This window comes from Trachypithecus francoisi, unplaced genomic scaffold, assembly GCF_009764315.1.
Source record: "Trachypithecus francoisi isolate TF-2019V2 unplaced genomic scaffold, Tfra_2.0 Lachesis_group16, whole genome shotgun sequence".
NCBI classification, from domain to species: domain Eukaryota; kingdom Metazoa; phylum Chordata; class Mammalia; order Primates; family Cercopithecidae; genus Trachypithecus; species Trachypithecus francoisi.
Window position 1 is genome coordinate 53,708,535 of NW_022681461.1, and position 23,907 is coordinate 53,732,441.

The following is a 23,907-nucleotide window of genomic DNA, read 5'->3' on the forward strand; positions in this document are numbered from 1 at the left end:
CTGTGTGGGTGGTAGTGCTATATTTATTTTAAAAAATTCACCCTTATCATTGTCCATATCATTATCCACAAATTCCCAGAAATTTGAATGTGTGAACAAGCCCTTATTATCCTTTGTTTGTTGTTGTCTTCTCATCCACAGGTCTTTTTAACCTTGATTTTCAAAAGGTCTTAAGTCCCTATAACTAACTTTACCTGCTACTGAGAGTACTTTCAAAAGTTTCATGTCTTTTGAGATATGGTATACAAAATCCCACAAGGATGAAAGACAAAATAGGTCTACATGTACTTTTTTATAATCATCATTCCTCATGTAAACTCCATGAGGGCAGAAATCTTATTGTTCTTGCTCATCACTGTATCCTCAATGACTAGTGAGTGCCTGACATGCGACAGATGCTAACGTATTTGGTGAGTAAAGCCCATCCAATAATACCCCATTGATCATGCAGATCCACAACGGCTTACTGAACCAGAACACTTAAGGGTCAGTTCAAGTCATCCGGATCTCCTGCCCCAATTGTAATTGATGGCTCTCTACCTATCACCTACCTTTGCCAACACTGAGTCTCATGAGCTATTCCTGATCACATTCCCTTTGGTTTAGCTGTCATATTCTGTCTGGACTAGCTTACTTTAAGGGACAGATATTTCACAGCATACCCCATCCTCCAGATTATTCCTAAAAATGGTCAATGGGTCTGGGGTTGATTTGCTAAGGTATAGTGATAACTACTGCCTGCTCATTTTAATATTGGTACCCACCTCTAATCCAGTTAAAAACAAACTTTCCCAATTTACACTAATATTGAAATAACTTTAGGTATGAAACACCAAACATTTTCCCCATAATATGAATTGTGCCCACAGCTCTGCTGCCACTTTTTCTTGGCTTTCCAGAAAAAAAAAAAAAAATACAAGCCAATTTTTATACTACTTTATAAAGACCTTGTTAACTTTCACACCCTTGCCCCAATGGTGTTAACATTTAATATTCCTCTTTATTCAAACAGTTTGCTCATCAACAAGTGAAAATATACCTGTTGTTCCAAAGGCTGTATTTGGAAGTTATATGAGCTCTGTTCTGTACAGAAACAAGGAATTTGGAATAGTGGTGGAGAGAACATACATAACTATTCATATAGTACTTTTTTTTCTCTCTATGCCTAAATACTTAAGAACAATGAAGATGGGGGAACTCAAATGCACGTGAAAAACAAGTGGGCAATTTCAAGTGATATAACTTAGATGGAATCAAATCTTGGGACTGCTATAAACTGATGAAACAAGGCCAATGAATTATATATGCATTCAGCAATATGAATCAATGAAAATCTCATTTCTTTTCTGTTGTAAGATTCTCAATTATCCAGAAAAGCTGAAACCCCACCAGTTAGGACCTGCATCCCTATCTAGGATTCTATGGCTTTATTTCGAGAGGAGGGAGCACTCAACGAGTCAGCTGTTACTCTGTTCCAGATCATGCGACTAAAGTACTCCCATTATGAAGAGCCACGTCCCACGGGCTCCAAGGCAGGCATCTACACATTCTCCAAGGAGGCTAACTTCCAACGACTGATGAAGCAAGCAGCAGCAGGAGACAGGCTCTGCATGAGATAGGCTCTGCATGAGATCAAGTGTCACAGGAGGCAGTGAAAATGTGGTTAAAGGTAATGGCTGATCAGTGTGCCTGGGCTCAAAACCAGGTTTAATTCATCACCAGTTCTGTGAACTTAGAACTAAGTTCTTCAAGTCTATTACCACAATTTTACCTTCTTTATATCGCTATTAGGAATAATTAATTTATAATCCACATGAAAAGCTTCAGAATCTAAAAACCTATGTGACTACATTATAAATATTATTTACCTCTACATGCACCTGAAAATTTAGGTAAATATCCAGCCCATTAAAGTAGAGAGAAACCTGGGTCCATTACAGTGTTCTAGAACAATTTACTCATGCAGTGACATTCACCGCTTTGTACAATTCAGATGAGTGTAGGTGGTGTGTCTTAAAAGTCATCCTAAAATATATTTAGGAAAATGGGTTTATATTTAGTGCTTATATAAAGGCTTTGAAAACATACCTAGGTCAGTTATGTGATTTTTTTTTCCAGTGTCCACTCTTCAGTTTATATTGCATCTTTAGTTCCCAGTCACATTAAAAAGTCTCCAAGACAAACCTTCTCAAAACAGTGTCTTTCAGTAACATTGTCAAAGAACCATTTTCCACTACCAGAGGCAGCACAGGAGTGATTAGATTATATATAAACTTATGTTGGTAACAATGCTTAATGCTAAACTTACGTTTAGGGGATTATGAGACTTCACCATCTACAAGGCATTTTCACAAACTACAGTATTTTGTCTGTGCCTCACAACAACTCCATGAGGTAGGTAGCATACATTTTAGCATTTTTGCAGCTGGGAAAACCAGCATAGACAAGGTAAATAACATATCTAAGGTTATACACAACTAGTGTTGAATTCTTGGGTCAAACTCTGATCTTTCTCATTCTGTGTCCTGGTCTCCTCATCCAGTTTTCCTTCCATAATACTATGGTAAATGAATGTTTCAGTTCACTTTTTCTAAGAGTTAGGAAAAATTAAATGAATCTTGGCTGTTTCTTAAAGGCATACACAGAAAAACTGGCCGCAGACAGAAAACAGGATGTTGCTAAAATTAGTTATTTTATTACACTTTGTATTATTATTATTATTATTATTATTATTTTGAGACGGAGTCTCGCTCTGTTGCTCAAGCTGGAGTGCAGTGGCATGATCTTGGCTCACTGTAACCCCTGCCTCCTGGGTTCAAGTGATTCTCCTGCCTCAGCCTTCCAAGTAGCTGGGATTAAACGCATGCACCACCACACTGGGTTTTGTATTTTTAACGTAGACAGGGTCTCACCATGTTGGCCAGCCTGGTCTCGAAAGCCTGACCTCAGGTGACCCGCCCGCCTTGGCCTCCCAAAGTGCTGGGATTACAGGCATGAGCTACCATGCCCGGCTCCATTAATATTTTTAAGAATAACTTTTTCTAAGAAAAGAGAAGTGGCCACTAATTAAGATTAATCACACAAACTACATATCATCATTAGAATTTTTAAATTAATTTTTGTTACTTTCTAATCTCAGGAGTAAACAATGCTATTTCCACTGACTTTCAGGAAATAAAGATGTAAGAAAGGGTAATTGCCTTCTCCTTCCTCCCACACTAAGGCTCAAGGTTCCACCCCATCCCTTTATTTACTGTTCTTGTAATTAAAACAGCTTCCCTTCCCTTCCACTATCAAGGATATCACTGTCATCAACACCCTCCCTTCCTGGAAAACACTTCTTCTTCCATCTCAAAAGATAAACAAAAAATGTATTTACGCCAAAGTGAGAAGAAGGCTGATGGTGGAATAAGGACTCACACTCTGGAGACTCAAATCAGTTACCAAACTAAATTTTGTATCTGACAGTTATCAGCAACCTTCTCCATTCTGATTTTTTTTTTCCCCTATGGATTTAGGTCTTCTACAGGCGCCTTCATACGCACCTAGAGAACCATGCAGGGGCTATCTTCAGAAAGTGTTCAAGTATCTTTTTGGTTCTACAAGACTAAATTCCTTTGAAGACCCAAAAGACGGTTTGCTTTAAATGACAAATTCTATATTAGAAATGCTTAAATACAATGGACCTCTAGCATATGTCCTACTGAGGTGAAAATAGCCTCTTTCTCCACTGCAAGCTGTTCTCCATTCTACATTCGCTGGATTAATATACGGGTTTGGATTTTAAATTTTCACTGCCACTTAAACAGGTGAATATTTAATGCATGAGGAGCAAGGTTATGAAATGTCAAAACTACTAAGTGAAGGATCTAATTTAAGAGGCAGCCAAAGAGTCTGCAATTTAAATATTTAAAGATGATACAGGGAGTACAACACTGAACACCAATCTACTCCAAAGATAGCAATTTAAAACTCAGGTTTATTCTGGAATTTCTCACAACCCTACAAGTGATATAATAAACAAAGACAAGCAATACTGACATTATATGAGAGAAGGTGAGGGACAGGGAAGCAGTAAGTACTTGCTACTACAGGTAAGTAAGTAAATGGCCCATGGCTTCGCAAATTGTTCTTCACAAACAAGACTAGACTGGACAAAATAAAGATAGAAATCTATCTATCTAATTACGTCAAAATGGAACAGCTTGAAATAGTGTATTCCTTGAAATTAAAAGCGCATTTCTTCATCAGCAGCTAAAACTAATTATTCATTAAGCATGCAAAGATGAGTAACACATGTACTAAGAGTGGGCTATCAAAACAAAAGTTAATCAAAATATACAAACAAACAAAACCATCTTATGAATTAGTACTTTATTAAATATACATAGCGATGTTTAAAATCCCAGTGCATCACTTTCACAAGTCCCTCTACATGGTTTTGTCCAAACACACAACTGCTCTCGTTTCTCGGATTCATCAATGGAAAGATCAGTAACAGTGGACATTAATACCAACAGATTACAGTGATAAGGTCCATAAATGAACAAAAAAGTTCCCTCTTTTTTAAACTAAGAACACTTGAGAAGTCACCCACTGACAAGATCACCATCGAACAACTTTTATCACTTGTCAATTACTGACCCACGACTACAAACACTAAACCTGAAAATTAGATACTTGCCACTTCAGACTTTTTTCAAAAAGCTCCATTCAATCTCTCCAGCTGAAAGGTCACAGTTATGCCTATTTAAAAGGAAAGCTAATTGCTGTTCATGATGGAGTCTTCATGGGACTATCTGAAAAATGACACTATAACTGAATAAAAGTTAGCTCTAGCTCTAAGTAAGCAGTAGCAAAGGTCTTGTGACAGCATCATAGATATCTATATAGTTGGCTACATCGGACCCTCCGAATGAGCTCAGAAGCACAGTACACAGAAGAAGGGGATCTCTAACCACAACTCAGGCCAGAGACCTCAAAATTCACCCAGAAGAAAGATGTGTACTTTGATCCGCTTCTAAATACAAAATCCTACCAGGAACAAGTCTCAAACACACATCAAGGCATACATGTATCACAGTCCAATATTAAGTTTTCAATAAAGAAGGGCATATTTCATAATGGGTCAAAAATGACTAAGCCTAAGATAACAATAAGAAATTAAGTATTTGCTCCAGCAAAGTTGTTAGAGCTAAAAGAAACAATCACATCAAACAGGAAATTTTATAAAAGGTATTAAAGGTTAGGGCAGTTATCTTTAATGGATATTCCAAAATACAGGATTTAGGAAACTATCAGTGGAAAATACATACAGAACCTTAAGTTTTATTTTGACTGGATTTGTTGAATGTTTTAAGACTAAACAACTGCTTTAATTCAAGTGAGAAGTTCAGAGATACCATGGAATATATTTGATAATGTCATCCTCAACTTAAATTCCCTAAAGGGCTCCCTAAGACTTTCAGATAAATTTTAGAATTCTGACTCCTTTATGATCAGAGCACTGGCTACCTTTTCTATACAAGCATACAAAACCTTCAGTAGTTTTCCAAGCTTCCTGTTCTCACTCTTCTGTGTGAAAAATAAACTGCTCTCCTTCCAATCAGCTAAATTTCAGTCATTTCAGACACCTCATGGGTATCACCTAGTCCCTAAAGTCAACACTGATCAGTCCTCTCCACTAGAGTCTGAGTTAGGTACCTCTTACCCATACCCACACTGCATTATATGCCTTGTTCTCTTAAATACTGACTCTCTTAACCCCGTCTTGTGAATGACTTAATCCCTCGAAATAAGAAACCTTGTCATCATCCTACTTTGTACATTCTGGTACCTACCACACACTTCTTGTAATGAAGATGATTTATAATCACATACTAAATTGAGAGTTTATTTTTGAAATATTGTTTAAAAGAAAGATGGCCGAATAGGAACAGCTCCAGTCTCCAACTCCCAGTGCGAGCGACACAGAAGACCGGTGATTTCTGCATTTTCAACTGAGGTACTGGGGTCATCTCACTAGGGAGTGCCGGACGATTGGTGCTGGTCAGCTGCTACAGCCCCACCAGTGGGAGCTGAAGCAGGGCGAGGCATCACCTCACCTGGAAAGCGCAAGGGGGAAGGGAATCCCTTTTCCTAGCCAGGGGAACTGAGACACACAACACCTGGAAAATTGGGTAACTCCCACCCCAATACTGCGCTTTAAGCAAACGGGCACACCAGGAGAATATATCCCACACCTGGCCAGGAGGGTCCCACGCCCACGGAGCCTCCCTCATTGCTAACACAGCAGTCTGCAATCTAACCGCAAGGCAGCAGCGAGGCTGGGGGAGGGGCACCCTCCATTGCTGAGGCTTAAATAGGTAAACAAAGTCGCCGGGAAGCTCGAACTGGGTGGAGCTCACAGCAGCTCAAGGAAACCTGCCTGTCTCTGTAGACTCCACCTCTGGGGACAGGGCACAGCTAAACAACAACAACAAAAAAGCAGCAGAACCTTTGCAGACGCAAACGACTCTGTCTGACAGCTTTGAAGAGAGCAGTGGATCTCCCAACACGGAGGTTGAGATCTGAGAACGGACAGACTGCCTGCTCAAGTGGGTCCCTGACCCCTGAGTAGCCTAACTGGGAGACATCCCCCACTAGGGGCAGTCTGACACCCCACACCTCACAGGGTGGAGTACACCCCTGAGAGGAAGCTTCCAAAGTTAAGAATCAGACAGGTACACTCGCTGTTCAGCAATATTCTATCTTCTGCAATCTCTGCTGCTGATACCCAGGCAAACAGGGTCTGGAGTGGACCTCAAGCAATCTCCAACAGACCTACAGTTGAGGGTCCTGACTGTCAGAAGGAAAACTTTCAAACAGGAAGGACACCTATACCAAAACCCCATCAGTACATCACCATCATCAAAGACCAGAGACAGATAAAACCACAAAGATGGGGAAAAAGCAGGGCAGAAAAGCTGGAAATTCAAAAAACAACAGCGCATCTCCCCCCACAAAGGAGCACAGCCCATTGCCAGCAACAGATCAAAGCTAGTCAGAGAATGACTTTGACGAGATGAGAGAAGAAGGGTTCAGTCCATCAAACTTCTCAGAGCTAAAGGAGGAATTACGTACCCAGCTCAAAGAAACTAAAAATCTTGAAAAAAGAGTGGAAGAATTGACAGCTAGACTAATTAATGCAGAGAAGGTCATAAACGAAATGACAGAGATGAAAACCATGACACGAGAAATACGTGACAAATGCACAAGCTTCAGTAACCGACTCGATCAACTGGAAGAAAGAGTATCAGCGATTGAGGATCAAATGAATGAAATGAAGCGAGAAGAGAAACCAAAAGAAAAAAGAAGAAAAAGAAATGAACAAAGCCTGCAAGAAGTATGGGATTATGTAAAAAGACCAAATCTACGTCTGATTGGGGTGCCTGAAAGTGAGGGGGAAAATGGAACCAAGTTGGAAAACACTCTTCAGGATATCATCCAGGAGAACTTCCCCAACCTAGTAGGGCAGGCCAACATTCAAATTCAGGAAATACAGAGAACGCCACAAAGATACTCCTCCAGAAGAGCAACTCCAAGACACATAATTGCCAGATTCACCAAAGTTGAAATGAAGGAAAAAATCTTAAGGGCAGCCAGAGAGAAAGGTCGGGTTACCCACAAAGGGAAGCCCATCAGACTAACAGCAGATCTCTCGGCAGAAACTCTACAAGCCAGAAGAGAGTGGGGGCCAATATTCAACGTTCTTAAAGAAAAGAATTTTCAACCCAGAATTTCATATCCAGCCAAACTAAGTTTCATCAGTGAAGGAGAAATAAAATCCTTTACAGATAAGCAAATGCTTAGAGATTTTGTCACCACCAGGCCTGCCTTACAAGAGACCCTGAAGGAAGCCCTAAACATGGAAAGGAACAACCGGTACCAGCCATTGCAAAAACATGCCAAAATGTAAAGACCATCGAGGCTAGGAAGAAACTGCATCAACTAATGAGCAAAATAACCAGTTAATATCATAATGACAGGATCAAGTTCACACATAACAATATTAACCTTAAATGTCAATGGACTAAATGCTCCAATGAAAAGACACAGACTGGCAAACTGGATAAAGAGTCAAGACCCATCAGTCTGCTGTATTCAGGAGACCCATCTCACATGCAGAGACATACATAGGCTCAAAATAAAGGGATGGAGAAAGATCTACCAAGCAAATGGAGAACAAAAAAAAGCAGGGGTTGCAATCCTAGTCTCTGATAAAACAGACTTTAAACCATCAAAGATCAAAAGAGACAAAGAAGGCCATTACATAATGGTAAAGGGATCAATTCAACAGGAAGAGCTAACTCTCCTAAATATATATGCACCCAATACAGGAGCACCCAGATTCATAAAGCAAGTCCTTAGAGACCTACAAAGAGACTTAGACTCCCATACAATAATAATGGGAGATTTCAACACTCCACTGTCAACATTAGACAGATCAACGAGACAGAAAGTTAACAAGGATATCCAGGAATTGAACTCATCTCTGCACAAAGCGGACCTAATAGACATCTATAGAACTCTCCACCCCAAATCAACAGAATATACATTCTTCTCAGCACCACATCGCACTTATTCCAAAATTGACCACATAATTGGAAGTAAAGCACTCCTCAGCAAATGTACAAGAACAGAAATTATAACAAACTGTCTCTCAGACCACAGTGCAATCAAACTAGAACTCAGGACTGAGAAACTCAATCAAAACCGCTCAACTACATGGAAACTGAATAACCTGCTCCTGAATGACTACTGGGTACATAACGAAATGAAAGCAGAAATAAAAATGTTCTTTGAAACCAATGAGAACAAAGATACAACATACCAGAATCTCTGGGACACATTTAAAGCAGTGTGCAGAGGGAAATTTATAGCACTAAATGCCCACAAGAGAAAGCAGGAAAGATCTAAAATTGACACTTTAACATCACAATTAAAAGAACTAGAGAGGCAAGAGCAAACACATTCAAAAGCTAGCAGAAGGCAAGAAATAACTAAGATCAGAGCAGAACTGAAGGAGATAGAGTCACAAAAAACCCTCCAAAAAATCAATGAATCCAGGAGTTGGTTTTTTGAAAAGATCAACAAAATTGACAGACCGCTAGCAAGACTAATAAAGAAGAAAAGAGAGAGGAATCAAATAGACGCAATAAAAAATGATAAAGGGGATATCACCACCGACCCCACAGAAATACAAACAACCATCAGAGAATACTATAAATGCCTCTACGCAAATCGACTAGAAAATCTAGAAGAAATGGATAATTTCCTGGACACTTACACTCTCCCAAGACTGAACCAGGAAGAAGTTGAATCCCTGAATAGACCAATAACAGGCTCTGAAATTGAGGCAACAATTAATAGCCTACCCACGAAAAAAAGTCCAGGACCAGATGGATTCACAGCTGAATTCTACCAGAGGTACAAGGAGGAGCTGGTACCATTCCTTCTGAAACTATTCCAATCAATAGAAAAAGAGGGAATCCTCCCTAACTCATTTTATGAGGCCAACATCATCCTGATACCAAAGCCTGGCAGAGACACAACAAAAAAAGAGAATTTTAGACCAATATCCCTGATGAACATCGATGCAAAAATTCTCAATAAAATACTGGCAAACCGGATTCAGCAGCACATCAAAAAGCTTATCCACCATGATCAAGTGGGCTTCATCCCTGGGATGCAAGGCTGGTTCAACATTCGCAAATCAATAAACGTAATCCAGCATATAAACAGAACCAAAGACAAGAACCACATGATTATCTCAATAGATGCAGAAAAGGCTTTTGACAAAATTCAACAGCCCTTTATGCTAAAAACTCTCAAGAAATTCGGTATTGATGGAACGTACCTCAAAATAATAAGAGCTATTTACGACAAACCCACAGCTAATATCATACTGAATGGGCAAAAACTGGAAAAATTCCCTTTGAAAACTGGCACAAGACAGGGATGCCCTCTCTCACCACTCCTATTCAACATAGTGTTGGAAGTTCTGGCTAGGGCAATCAGGCAAGAGAAAGAAATCAAGGGTATCCAGTTAGGAAAAGAAGTCAAATTGTCCCTGTTTGCAGATGACATGATTGTATATTTAGAAAAACCCATCGTCTCAGCCCAAAATCTCCTTAAGCTGATAAGCAACTTCAGCAAAGTCTCAGGATACAAAATTAATGTGCAAAAATCACAAGCATTCTTATACACCAGTAACAGACAAGCAGAGAGCCAAGTCAGGAATGAACTTCCATTCACAATTGCTTCAAAGAGAATAAAATACCTAGGAATCCAGCTTACAAGGGATGTAAAGGACCTCTTCAAGGAGAACTACAAACCACTGCTCAGTGAAATCAAAGAGGACACAAACAAATGGAAGAACATACCATGCTCATGGATAGGAAGAATCAATATCATGAAAATGGCCATACTGCCCAAGGTGATTTATAGATTCAATGCCATCCCCATCAAGCTACCAATGACTTTCTTCACAGAATTGGAAAAAACGGCTTTAAAGTTCATATGGAACCAAAAAAGAGCCCGCATTGCCAAGACAATCCTAGGTCAAAAGGACAAAGCTGGAGGCGTCACGCTACCTGACTTCAAACTATACTACAAGGCTACAGTAACCAAAACAGCATGGTACTGGTACCACAACAGAGAAATAGACCAGTGGAACAGAACAGAGTCCTCAGAAATAATACCACACATCTACAGCCATCTGATCTTTGACAAACATGACAAAAACAAGAAATGGGGAAAGGATTCCCTATTTAATAAATGGTGCTGGGAAAATTGGCTAGCCACAAGTAGAAAGCTGAAACTGGATCCTTTCCTTACCCCTTATACGAAAATTAATTCAAGATGGATTAGAGACTTAAATGTTAGACCTAATACCATAAAAACCCTAGAAGAAAATCTAGGTAGTACCATTCAGGACATAGGCATGGGCAAGGACTTCATGTCTAAAACACCAAAAGCAACGGCAGCAAAAGCCACAATTGACAAATGGGATCTCATTAAACTAAAGAGCTTTTGCACAGCAAAAGAAACTACCATCAGAGTGAACAGGCAACCTACAGAATGGGAGAAAATTTTTGCAACCTACTCATCTGACAAAGGGCTAATATCCAGAATCTACAAAGAACTCAAACAAATATACAAGAAAAAAACAAACAACCCCATCAAAAAGTGGGGAAAGGATATGAACAGACATTTCTCAAAAGAAGACATCCATACAGCCAACAGACACATGAAAAAATGCTCGTTATCACTCGCCATCAGAGAAATGCAAATCAAAACCACAATGAGATACCATCTCACACCAGTTAGAATGGCAATCATTAAGAAGTCAGGAAACAATAGATGTTGGAGAGGATGTGGAGAAATAGGAACACTTTTACACTGTTGGTGGGATTGTAAACTAGTTCAACCATTATGGAAAACAGTATGGCGATTCCTCAAGGATCTAGAACTAGATGTACCATATGACCCAGCCATCCCACTACTGGGTATATACTCAAAGGATTATAAATTACTCTACTACAAAGACACATGCACACGTATGTTTATTGCGGCACTATTCACAATAGCAAAGACTTGGAATCAACCCAAATGTCCATCTGTGACAGACTGGATTAAGAAAATGTGGCACATATACACCATGGAATACTATGCAGCCATCAAAAAGGATGAGTTTGCGTCCTTTGTAGGGACATGGATGCAGCTGGAAACCATCATTCTTAGCAAACTATCACAAGAAGAGAAACCAAACACCGCATGTTCTCACTCATAGGTGGGAACTGAACAATGAGATCACTTGGACTCGGGAAGGGGAACATCACACACTGGGGCCTATCATGGGGAGGGGGGAGGAGGGAGGGATTGCATTGGGGAGTTATACATGATATAAACGTTATGCACATGTACCCTAGAACTTAAAGTATAATAAAAAATAAAAAAAGAAAAAAAAAAAAGAATGCTAACTCCCTTACTTTTAACTTCAGAAATGAGCCTGCATTTATTTGGCCACATAATGTTTATAAATATTAAGCAATGTGAATAGGCTGCAACTGAGGCAATCATGAATTAGCTTAGCACCAGGAAAAAAATAAAATAAAAAGCAGAAGAGAATACACTATAACTGGTAAAGTTCTGGCCACTACACAGCATACTATGAACTAGTGGTTAGGATGGAATGTTTGGACCAGAACCCTCCAATGTTAAGGAGTAAAAATGGTATGGAGTCACACAGAGCTAGGTCCAGGTCTTGGCTCTGTCACTTACCAGTTAATCATTTCCTTAGATCTTCTATCTCTTTATTTGTAATTTGATGTTAATCACAGTACTTACTCATGGAAACCTTACAAATATTAAATGGAACAATAAAACGATTAGCACAGAGCTGGGGAACCATAATAATGTTTTAATCATAATATCATTTTATATACATACACAGTAAACAATTCAGATAATGATAGCTCCTAACATTTATTAAGTGTTTACCATGTGCCAGACACTGTTCTGTATATGTAACATATGTTAATTCAATTGTTCCTCCCAACAAGTCTATGCATTGGGTATTATCATCATCCCTAACTTATGGGACAAAAACTCAAGGAATACTATTATCTTTGAGGTCAGGAAAGATGACACAGAGGAGGAGACTTGGCACAATAACAATGTATGCACTCTAACACCGAAACAGTGCAAAAATTACATATATAAGTGAGGCTTCTTCCAAATCCATGGTGATAATTATTAAAGTTAATTCTTGAATATTCCAAGTATTTTGTAAGATGACAGCAGATGAGCGTGCTGGGAAGCCTGCAGCCTGGATGGAGGGAACATAAGGAAGGAGCTGTCTTACTGACATACAGAGAACAAATATTCAACATCTTTAAATGGGCCAACAGTAAGGCCCCAAAATTTCATTTCTCCCATCAGGCTGTTACATATTAAACCTCCCATTACCTCAATTCTCTTTTGTACAGATCTATTGAACCTAAGCTAGTAAAGTAAATGAGAAATACTCTTTTGGATAGACAGTAGTAGAAATATAAATGAACCTCATGGAATAACTTCTATCTTCAGATGAAAGTTATGTGTATGTTTCTGCATGTGGAATGTGTTACAAGCTACCATGCAATTGGCCACCTGATGATTCAATATGATTTCCCAGTTAAAAAAAAAAATACTGAAGAGGCTACACTATCAAGTACCACTATAAAACTTTCACTTTCATTAAATATACTATGAATACATTCGAGAGACTAAAAGAAAAATCTCAGTACTCAGTAGTCAGTATTTAGATGGTTTTGAGCCTTCTTAAATATGGCCAGAGCACAAGACTGCCTCAAAGCTTCCTCCCAAGTTAATAGTATTCCCATTCAAAGCTTTTATATTACTAGGTTTTATACTTCTAGAGGGTTGAAACTAGTTTTATATGATGCCTATCTCACATAGTCCCACCCACCAAGTAGGGACTCTAATACCTGTTGAATGTATATATTCCATGGCCTTGTAAAGGAGGGTTTTTCTTTTTCAAGGCGGAGTGTCGCTCTGTCGCCCAGGCTGGAGTGCAGTGGCGTGATCTTGGCTCACTGCAAGCCCCACCTCCCGGGTTCACGCCATTCTCCTGCCTCAGCCTCCTGAGTAGCTGGGACCACAGGTGCCTGCCACCATACCCGGCTAATTTTTTTGTATTTCTAGTACAGATGGGGTTTCACAGTGTTAGCCAGAATGGTCTCAATCTCCTGACCTCATGGATCTGCCCGTCTCTGCCTCCCAAAATGCTGGGATTACAGGCATGAGCCACCGTGCCCGGCCAGGTTTTTCTGAAGTACCTCTCAAGCAAGATGATTAGAAGTTGTGGCATTTGCCCAAGTAACCTGGGCTTTTGCTGCTTCACTGAAAACAATGCAGGCTAAATTGGCTTACAGAAAATCAGAAGTACTCATCTAATTGTTAGAAACCCATTCTCCAGCAATGGCTTACGGATTCTTTCAAGATTCTGAAACTTGACCAAATGACATCTCCAACAGATGCCATACTATCAAGATAACCATGGCAACTTTATCTCCAAAAATATACTTAAGATATAATTTGTATAGTATCTGAATACCTAGTATGCCTAAGGCACTGTCAACAGATTAAAATGCTGAGCTAGAATGTTAAACTAAAGAAGGACTAGACACTGGCTGGCATAAATAAACTGCAGGTGTCTTAAAAACCAACCAGTACTGGTTGGTAATGTGAAAAAAGAAAAAAGGTTCTCATCAAGCCAATTTCAGTGAATTAAACATTCTAGGACTTTCATTCACTTCTTCATCCATAATCTGACAAAGAGAAGTACATGAAAAGGAGAAATGGATAAGAAGAGACGGGCAGGTGGACATTATGCAGAAAATCTCACATAAAGGGATACCTTTACTTAAATATTTGTTTTTGTATGAAACCAAAAAGCTGTTAAGTCCTTTACATATCTTTCATTCAACCGCATCTTCAATGTATAGTGACACCTACCAAGAAGTTTTGAAAAACACACCCAAAGTTAAAAATGGCATTAAAACAAAAACAAAACAAAACAAAAAACCTCCAAGAATTTCAACTTTTAATTTCACTTAAACTGTGACTTTTTCCATCTTTGAGCACATAGAGCAGGTCTTCACTGTCTCTTATAAGCAACAGACAGAAGTTTCCTCATATAGAGGTTATAAATAAAAACATTCTGTAAGTTGCTCTCCAAAGACAAAAATCTCGTTGCCCTCAGAGAGCAGACCACCAAATAGAAGAAAAAGGTAATGTATAGTGAATAAATTTTTATCCACTTTATTAATTTATTTTATGGCCAAATAAAACTTTGTAAATGACAGGGGTAGAGGGCCATGTAGGCAGAGAATAATCCAAGGCAGTGGAGAATTAGGCTTGTATATTGAATGATGAAGAGCCCAGGTAAGCCAGAATAAAAGATTTCTGTAGGACACTGACAACACCATAACAGTGAGTTGAGGGCAGAGTCTAGAGCCCTTGAATGTCAGGGCAAAACTTTCATGAGCAGAGGAGTAACAATCTAAATGTTTGTAAGTATTATCGGATAGAAATGTAAGGAAGGAGAATATAGAGACAGTTTTCCATCATAACCCAGGTGAGGAGAACAGTCAAAATCAGTATGGTAGTGAAGTTAAATGTAAATGCCATCTACAGTTAAGTTTCTGTTTGTACTATAACTAGAAGAAAAACTGCTTTGCAACAATGTTCAGAAACCCAAGTCTTCTTTGACCTACTTATATATACAGTAATGAAAATATAATGATCATTTCCTCTGTGTGTACACTAAATACTGCTTAGACAAACTTCATCTTGATATCATTTGTAAATACTTAAATGAGTCCCATAGGTCTCCATGGATCTTTGCATAGCAAGGCAAATATGTTTCTATGAGCAAATTACTTGATCTACCCAAAATTCATTCCTATAGATTCTCTTATAAATTAGGTCTTCACTAAAGGGGGATAAATGTAAAGTATAGGGCTAGGTTTAATCAAATTTTCCTGCCAATCATTTTTGTAGAAGGTTATTACTTGATAGAATAAGTATACTTTATGGTGTTCAGAGGTAAGCTTCTCCTAAAAGATACACATCACGTGAAGGCCTCTGTGCTTTTGGATGAGACATTCCCTTATGTGTAATATATGTCTTCTTTCTCCACCCCATAAAACCTAGCTTGTAAAACACTATCACCTCTGAAATCATCGCAGAGGCCTCTAGACAGCAAGTGGCATATCCATTTTCATTGTATTTTGCGTTCACTCATCATATATCCAAATAACGGTCATATAAACTAAGTGCTGTCTCCTCTACGACACAATGACATCAAGGACAAGGCTACCTCGTTTTATTTTAATGCTGTTCCAACATTTAGCAAAGCTAACTAGCCCACACTAAGCACTCATAATGTTTCTAAAATATTTAAGTACAGATACTCCCTGTCCAACACTGTATAGCCAAGATTACATGGTCTCAGTAAAACAAAAAAAAACCTGCAATTAAATACTTTTCAAAGATTTTTACATTTGTTCATCCTGGCCCTTTGTTTTGTGGGCAAGGTGAGGATCACATACATCTTTTAAAGCTACTGACCTTCCCTACAAACTTGGAGACAGGCCTATTAGTCTTGTACAGTTCCATATAATATAATAAAGTCCTAAGGGGAGGGAAGTCTTGAATATAAAATAACTGCTTCTACTAAATCTTTAATGTATTTAAAAAATATTAGTCCTCAAACACCCAGAGAGAAACTCCTAACAAATAATCTTCCTCTTAAAGGATGTTTTATTTCAACAATCCTCATTCAAACACCTGTTTTAAATTTAAAACACAATCTGCAAGCCGTATCTACATTACAAGTAAACCATACACTATCCAAGATTTAGTGTTTTGGGCCCTGATTTGACCCAATTGTCAGGGATCTAAGGTATGTATAGAGGTATACATATACAAAAAAGTTAGGAAGCCAGCTCACTTTCTTTCAAGGGCAGCCTGCCTTTGGTAAGCCTCAATCAGTAGAAACTGTACCAGTTTTTAAAAAATTTAAAAAGCAGTAACAGCAAACACTGCAGATTGCTTATGGCATTTAACAGGCTGAGATGGAAATTTGTGTGAGGCACGTATGATAAAGAAGAAAGCAAGGAAAAAGAATAACAGAAATGTTATTAAAAGCCCTCCCCACAGAGCCAAAGGAAGTTTTACCTACACATATTTTGTGGAGCTAAGTTATACAACTATGAAAAATTTATTCAATACATAAGGGGATAACCCCTGAAACATTAGTGAGTGTTTTATGACTTTAAGTCTACCAAGGTATTTCTCTCACAACATGATTAGACATTAGAGAATGACCACAGGGAAAGCTTTTTTTAAATGAACTGATTTGCAAGACTAATAGTCTCATTCAAAGACAATCCTTCATTCTTCAAGTATCTATTAGACACCTGAGCTGTATATTTCCCCTAACAGCTTTAACAAAAAATAATTACTGTATTCCTTAAACCCTTTGTGTGACAGTTGTGCAGATTTCAAAAGAAAGAGTTTTTAAGGAAAACATGGACAACCTTCACTGTACACAATAAAGAGACCATATCATTGCCATCTATACAACACCTGCAGAAATTCACCAAGACAGGCAGCAAGGAGGGGAACAACCACCTTTATCTTTGTTCTAAAACAAAGTGTTCTCCTGCAGAAGCACCTTGAGAATCCCATCCTGAGGTATTTAATTACACTGAGTGATTTGGCACCAGGCCCTTTCCCTGGGTCTTGCTGATTGACAGCATCAATAACACTCACTGGCTGTAATTAAACCACCAAATAGTATCCCCTTTGCCACTTGGCAGATCAACATTCTTTATACCGCAAAGAACAAAGTACAAAGGTGAGAGGGGTGTTTTTACCCCTCACCTTCACAGTTCATTTGACTTTGTGCACCAGGATATACTATAGACAATGCATATTTGACAATTCCCCCCAGACATTGCTTAATGAAGAACATGAAGAAAAACCCTTGGTTTCTTATTCATTTTTGCAACTCGGAGCAGGGGGAAAACATTCTAAGCCTTTGGCAAAAGTATGCACTGCTTTCATGTAGCTTTGGGGCAACATTCAGTTTACAGGTCAAAAGGTTTCTAAATTAAGGTTGCATATAGCAAAAAATTTTTTCATTAAAAAATTATAGCATAAAATGTGTGAAAGCTCTTATAACAGAGCAAATTCCCATTTACTGAGGCCCTGGCTAGAAAGTTCAAGTATCAAGACACTGGGTAGGGAAGGAAGAGGGGTTTGGTTGGCAGGCTATAAATGTAAGACAAATTTTTATTAAATTTTAAAAGCCTTTTTTTTTTTTGAGACAGGAGTTTTGTTCTTGTTGCCCAGGTTGGAGTGCAATGGTACGATCTCAGCTTACTGCAACCTCTACCTCCCAGGTTGAAGCAATTCTCCTGCCTCAGCCTCCCCAGTAGCTGGGTTTACAGGCACCTGCCTTTGTATCTTAAGTAGAAACGTGGTTTCACTATGTTGGCTAGGCTGGTCTCAAACTCTTGACCTCAGGTGATCCACTTGCCTCAGCCTCCCAAAGTGCTGGGATTACAGGCGTGAGCCACCGCGCCTGGCTCAAAAGCTGCTTTCACAATCTAACATCCTGGATCACAGAACTTAACTCCCAATCTCTATGAGACACTCCTTTTTTTTTTTTTTTCGAGACAGAGTCTTGCTCTGTTACCCAGACTAGGGTACAGTGGTGCGATCTCAGCTCACTGCAACCTCCACCTCCCAGGTTCAAATAATTCTCCCTGCCTCAGCCTCCGGAGTAGCTGGGATCACAGTCACCCGCCACCATGTTAGGCTAATTTTTGTACTTTTTAGTAGAGATGGGGTTTTGTCATGTTGGCCAAGCTGATCTTGAACTTCTGACCTCAGGTGGTCTGCCCACCTTGGCCTCCCAAAGTGCTGGGATTACAGGTATGAACCACTGTGCCCGGCCAAGACACCCATTTTAAATGGATGGGCCCTAAAGAACCATACTGAAAATTCTCCAAATACTCTCAGAAGCAAATAAATTATGCTAACATAATTGTAATGTTGAAGTATTTAATGACACACAAACGCTTTGAAAATGAGTAAATTGTGTGTGAGAGTATATATTATTTCTTAGGTAAATCCAGCACTATATTCATTAAAAACACATTAGTGAATCCCAGCCATTCAAGATAGCTTAATGTAACCTACAAATGAAAATCCTATTATTTACAAGTAGACTTGTTTTAAAATAAGCACCGCAGACCTACCCAAGTGCAAATCATTAAGATCCACTAAACAGTGCTTCTCAGGTCAAGCCACCACCCACTTAAGAATCACCTGTGGTGGCTGCTGAACTACAATTTCCTCAGTCTCTCTCTGCAGATACTCAGATTCATTAAGTCTTGGTTGGGGTGTAGAAATCTGCATTTTTTATCAACCACCCCATCCCACTGATTCAGAAAAACATTAAAGTGTTGGCAGTCTCTTGTGTAAAGGCATTTGAAATAATCCTCAAAACTATGGGCATATTAGGGTTTCCTAGATAGCTCATAACAATCACGGATGCCAAGCCCTTTTCCTTGCCATCCACTGATTGTTAGTTTATAAGTAAGACAAATGCCAGGTAGCCTGAAAGCAAAGCATTTAGGAATATAAACCACCTGCAAATGCAAAAATGCAGACGTAAAATAAAGCCCACGAAACTCATCCAAAGCTATTTCCAAGAACCCAGACTGGCTGGATGTGGCTCAACTGGGTTAGTCTCTTCAAAAAGGCCACTGTGCTTGATTCTATGAAGTTAGGAGCTTCTCTCAATGACTCTTTCTAGGAATATGAACAGGGTTATTTGGTTAAGGCAGGCACAAATTTCTAGATAGAAATTTAACAAAACCGGAAACTAAACTTTTTCTGAATTATCAGTTTCCAGGACTACATGCTTGTTCTATTTTTTCTTGTCCTTCCTGCAGCTCACCTGATCAAGAAACCAAGAACAGAACACAAATCCAAGACTTACACCTCTCCAAGTCCTATTGCAGCATTCAAAAGAGTTCCTCTCAGAAGGAAGGAGAGGAGGCAGACACGTATCAGACTGCCTGTACTGTTTTCAAAATACAGATGACCCTGGAACAACATGGGTTTGAACTGTGTGGGTGCACTTAATATGGGATTTTAGACCAACTCCTCCCTCTTCCTCTGCCTACTCAACATAAAGATGACAAGGGTGAAGGTCTTTATGATGATCCACTTCCACTTAATGAACAGTAAATATATTGTGTCTACCTTATGATTCTCTTAACATTTTCTTTGCTCTAGCTTACTTTACATTGTAAGAACACAATATGTAATACATGTAACATACAAAATATGTGGTAATTGTTTATGTTATTAGTAAGGCTTCTAGTCAACAGTAGGCTACTAGTAGTTAGGTTTTTGAGGAGTCAAAAGTTAAGACTTTTTGCTACATGGGGGCTGTTACCCGTAGCCCCAGAACTGTTCAATTGTCAACTGTACAGCCCTGTCTCATTGCCCAAAAGCAGCAGGTCGAGACACTTCTGGAAATAAAACATCCACAAGTAATTCTAATGTAGTACACACAGCTGAGAATGCACACTAAAAGTAATGATAGGAAAGGCTGGCAGAAGTGAAAGTAAAAGAGAATGTACCATCCATGCTTTTTTAAAGAGTCTGTGCAAATTTAAAAAGAGACCAATGTTAATGCACATTTCTGTAACTTTTAAACTAGCATCTAAGACTTATATGAATCTACCAGAAAAACATTCTTGAAAAATGGGTAGCTGCCGAAAAAACAAATTCAGGAAGTTACTACTATAATAATAATTTCACTGTTCATTACAACTGAAATAACTGAATCAATGTTAACTCACTTATCTGCTAAGTATGACCTCCAAATCCAGTTTTCTTCTCAAACTCTATGTCTGGCTGTCTCAAGAGCTCACCCTGAAAGAGGGCAGAGTTCTTCACTCCTAGGCAAAGACAGTTCCACTCCCTGGCACTAAGAGATCTAGTCCAGAAAGTCTCAAGACAAAGACACTCAAAGGCCAAATTAAGGCCTCTATTAGTTGGTTTATTTAGAGTGGTATCTGAACAAAACAGTTAAACATCAATAATGTGAAATGGAAAGAAAGCAACAAAAGCTACGGCATCAGCCAACATGATACTGCATTTCTGATGCCGGTAGTGCTTATTAGCTATTTCATTTTGAACAAATCCCTTTAACCTGAGCTTTATTTCATCAAATGGATTAAGTATTTGCCTACCAGAGACTACTGCTCTTTCTGCATGAATTCAAAACAGTAAAAAGATAATAATCATATGAAATTTGTTTGAAAAGTAGATACAACAAGGAATTAAGGGCTCTTTCTTGGGAAGTTAACACAATCATCTTAACTTTGCAAGCCAGCTATGTGGTAGAATAGACTGAAGCCAAACTGACCTAGCACCACTTTTCCCAGGTCATAAATGAAAGAAAAGCCCTACTCCACATTCCCCTTAAAAAGCAGTGGAGAAGTAAAGCAACAAGGGCTAGCGGTGTGATGTTCACGTAGAAAAGATTTTTGGCCATCCCGATCAGTTTCAATTTATCTTATCTCACTGTTACCTTAGAACTCAAACTCAAACAGATTTGAACATGTGGTTCAACTATTTTCAGTGTCTTCTATCATCATGCACATGGTTTGCTTGAATCTCTTCCTCAGCCTCATTATTATTAGAAAACCAATTTTGCACTTAACATTCTAGACCTGTGAATGAGGGTCCTGCCTCAATGACTCAAATTTCTGATAGACAGTAAGTTTCAATGACATCCCCACCACGTGAACCTTTCAATTCCACACGTGCACACACACACAGACAGCAACAATTTCCTAAACTTATACAAGTTATTACTTCTGTGGCTTTCCCCCTGCCTTACACAGAAGCAACACTCACAAGGAGGCAGTTTCCAATGAAGGTCTTCATGAAACCTGAAATTCTCCATGCTGGTTACAGAAATGAAAGAGCCAGGGTTTTCTGGTATAGACCTCACTTAGCATAAGTTTAAGCATCTGCCATGAAGGGCTATGATACCCCTGTGGAGCATGCTTAGGTAACAAAATGATCCATCAATTCCAATAAAGATGGGTTGAGACTCTTCCAGCATCACTACCCAGTGTGTGGCTGACAGGCAGGAAGTAAGCTGGGGACACTGCCACCAGGAACCCTGTTCCTCATCCTTCCCTCTTTGTGGGCTCTGCCTCTGCTCCAACAACTGTGAGAAAATCTAAAGGAAATCCATTGGAAGAATGCCTAGTTATTGCCCTTTGGGAATTCCAATTAACTCTCACTTTGGAGGTAGCTAGAAGGAACAGATGTAACACAAGCGGTCTGAGGACAGGACATTCAAGCTCTGGACCTTACTTGGGCTACCTACCCACATTCCCTAGATCACACTAGGTGAGTAAGAAATTTCTGGGGTTTTTGTATGAAAAAAATTAAAGCTGAAAAGAGAGTATTCTACAAAACACATGAAGGGCATTATACAAATAACAATAAAAAAGTCATCTGTCACTTCTCACTTCAAGTAAGGACTATGTAAATATGAGTCAATATAGATAGAAGAATTTTATCTAAATGTATTGAAGAAGTGCTGATAATAGATGTAATATACTGTTAAAACTTGACATGTGGCTGTGGAAATTTCCAGAACACAAGTTAACAATGAAGTTAGGAAAACATGTACTCCGTCAGTCTGTATTCTTTAAAAGGCAAACAAACAATTTACTCAATGTTTCCATTTTTACCCCACTCCTGATATCTTTTTCAATTTTTTTTTTTTTTTGTCCAGATAAATGACAGTTATTAGGCTAACATCTCATAAATAGGTCAATTAATTTGAGGCCTGGCCTTCAAACTATTACTTCTAAATTTTCCAAAGCTGCTCAAGGTAAAAGGGAAATAATGGTATATATCCAAGTTTTTAAATGAGGGGTACTTTGTAGAAGATGATTTATAAATTTCTACCCTTTGTACTATCACAGAAAATAACAAACTACACAAGCCAGAGAAACACTAGGGTGGGCTGAAATGCTCAGAAAGATGTGGCGTTTAAATACAAAGCAAATCTTCCTCTCCTAATAAACACTCAAAGTCAATCCCAACACTGCTCTGCTCAAAACCCTCCGGTGCCCCACCCTCACCTACAGAACAAAACATCAATGCCTTTACATGCGCACCCAGAACACACTTCTATAATCCATAACTCAGGCTCATTCCCATATTCGCCTCCCATCCTGCTTTCTTTCTGGGCAAATTCTGTATGGTTCCCCTATCAACTGCTTTAAACCTTCCATGCCCTACAAAAGCCATGAACTCTCAGCATTATGACTATTAAAAGAGCCACTCATCTCAAACACAAAATTGTGCTGCAGGTATTTTAACAGAGGACCTACTGGGTAGCAGGCCCTTAGCATAGCTTTACTTACACTCCTGCCTGCATATTCCCTTTCCTTCTTTACAGGGGGGACTGGTTTACACAGCATCTAAGAATATTTCCTCCTGGTCAGTATTAACTTTTATAAAAGAATAAATTATAATGATAAAGAAAAACCACCCCACTCCCAATAATCCTGTTGCAAAAGGAGTTTGCACTAGAAACTCAAATCCCAATATAAAGTTTACAGTGGCTGTTAAACTTTCAAGAGTGAAAGAGGAAAGCAGTTAAAATTATTCTCTCTTCAGGAGAGGGTGCTGCCTTTCATCAAATCATTCTATACAATAAACATGAATTCATTTAAAAAGTTACGTTTTTTCTTAATATGCAACTTGGCAGACCATCAAAAGCTTTTTTCCTCTCCTAAAAGGCAGGTAATGAACATTCTCAGTGATGAATAAATTATTTTAACGATATAAATGGAAACTTAAATGGTTAAAAGCTCTGTCCAAGATTATGCAGCCAGTTAAATCATTTTAGTAAGGTAATTTAGACAGAGTAAGACTTCAGAAATGTAGCTCTATATTCCTCCTATGTTAAGGGTCAAGTTCATGCTAAATAGAAAAAAAAAGTATAAATATGACATTTACTAATGAGAAAAGGATAAACTAGTTAGAAAAAGGTATAAATTTAACAAAAAGTTAATGGCAATACAGTAGCTTAGAATACAGGTTTCTTAGCTTTGCTTAATCACTCAAACTGAACACAACAAACAGATTATACTATTTATAATATTCTCATTTTTATAATATTTTCCAAATGTGGTTAAATTGTGGTTTAATTATTTCAGTATAAGAAATTTCATATGA

General features: G+C 38.7%; 1 protein-coding gene across 4 annotated transcripts in view; it reads right to left on the bottom strand.

Moving 5' to 3' along the window:
* ELAVL2 (ELAV like RNA binding protein 2) overlaps nt 1-23,907 on the bottom strand; it is a 79,223-nt gene that overhangs the window by 15,616 nt on the left and 39,700 nt on the right. The gene's annotated exons all lie outside the window — the stretch shown is intronic.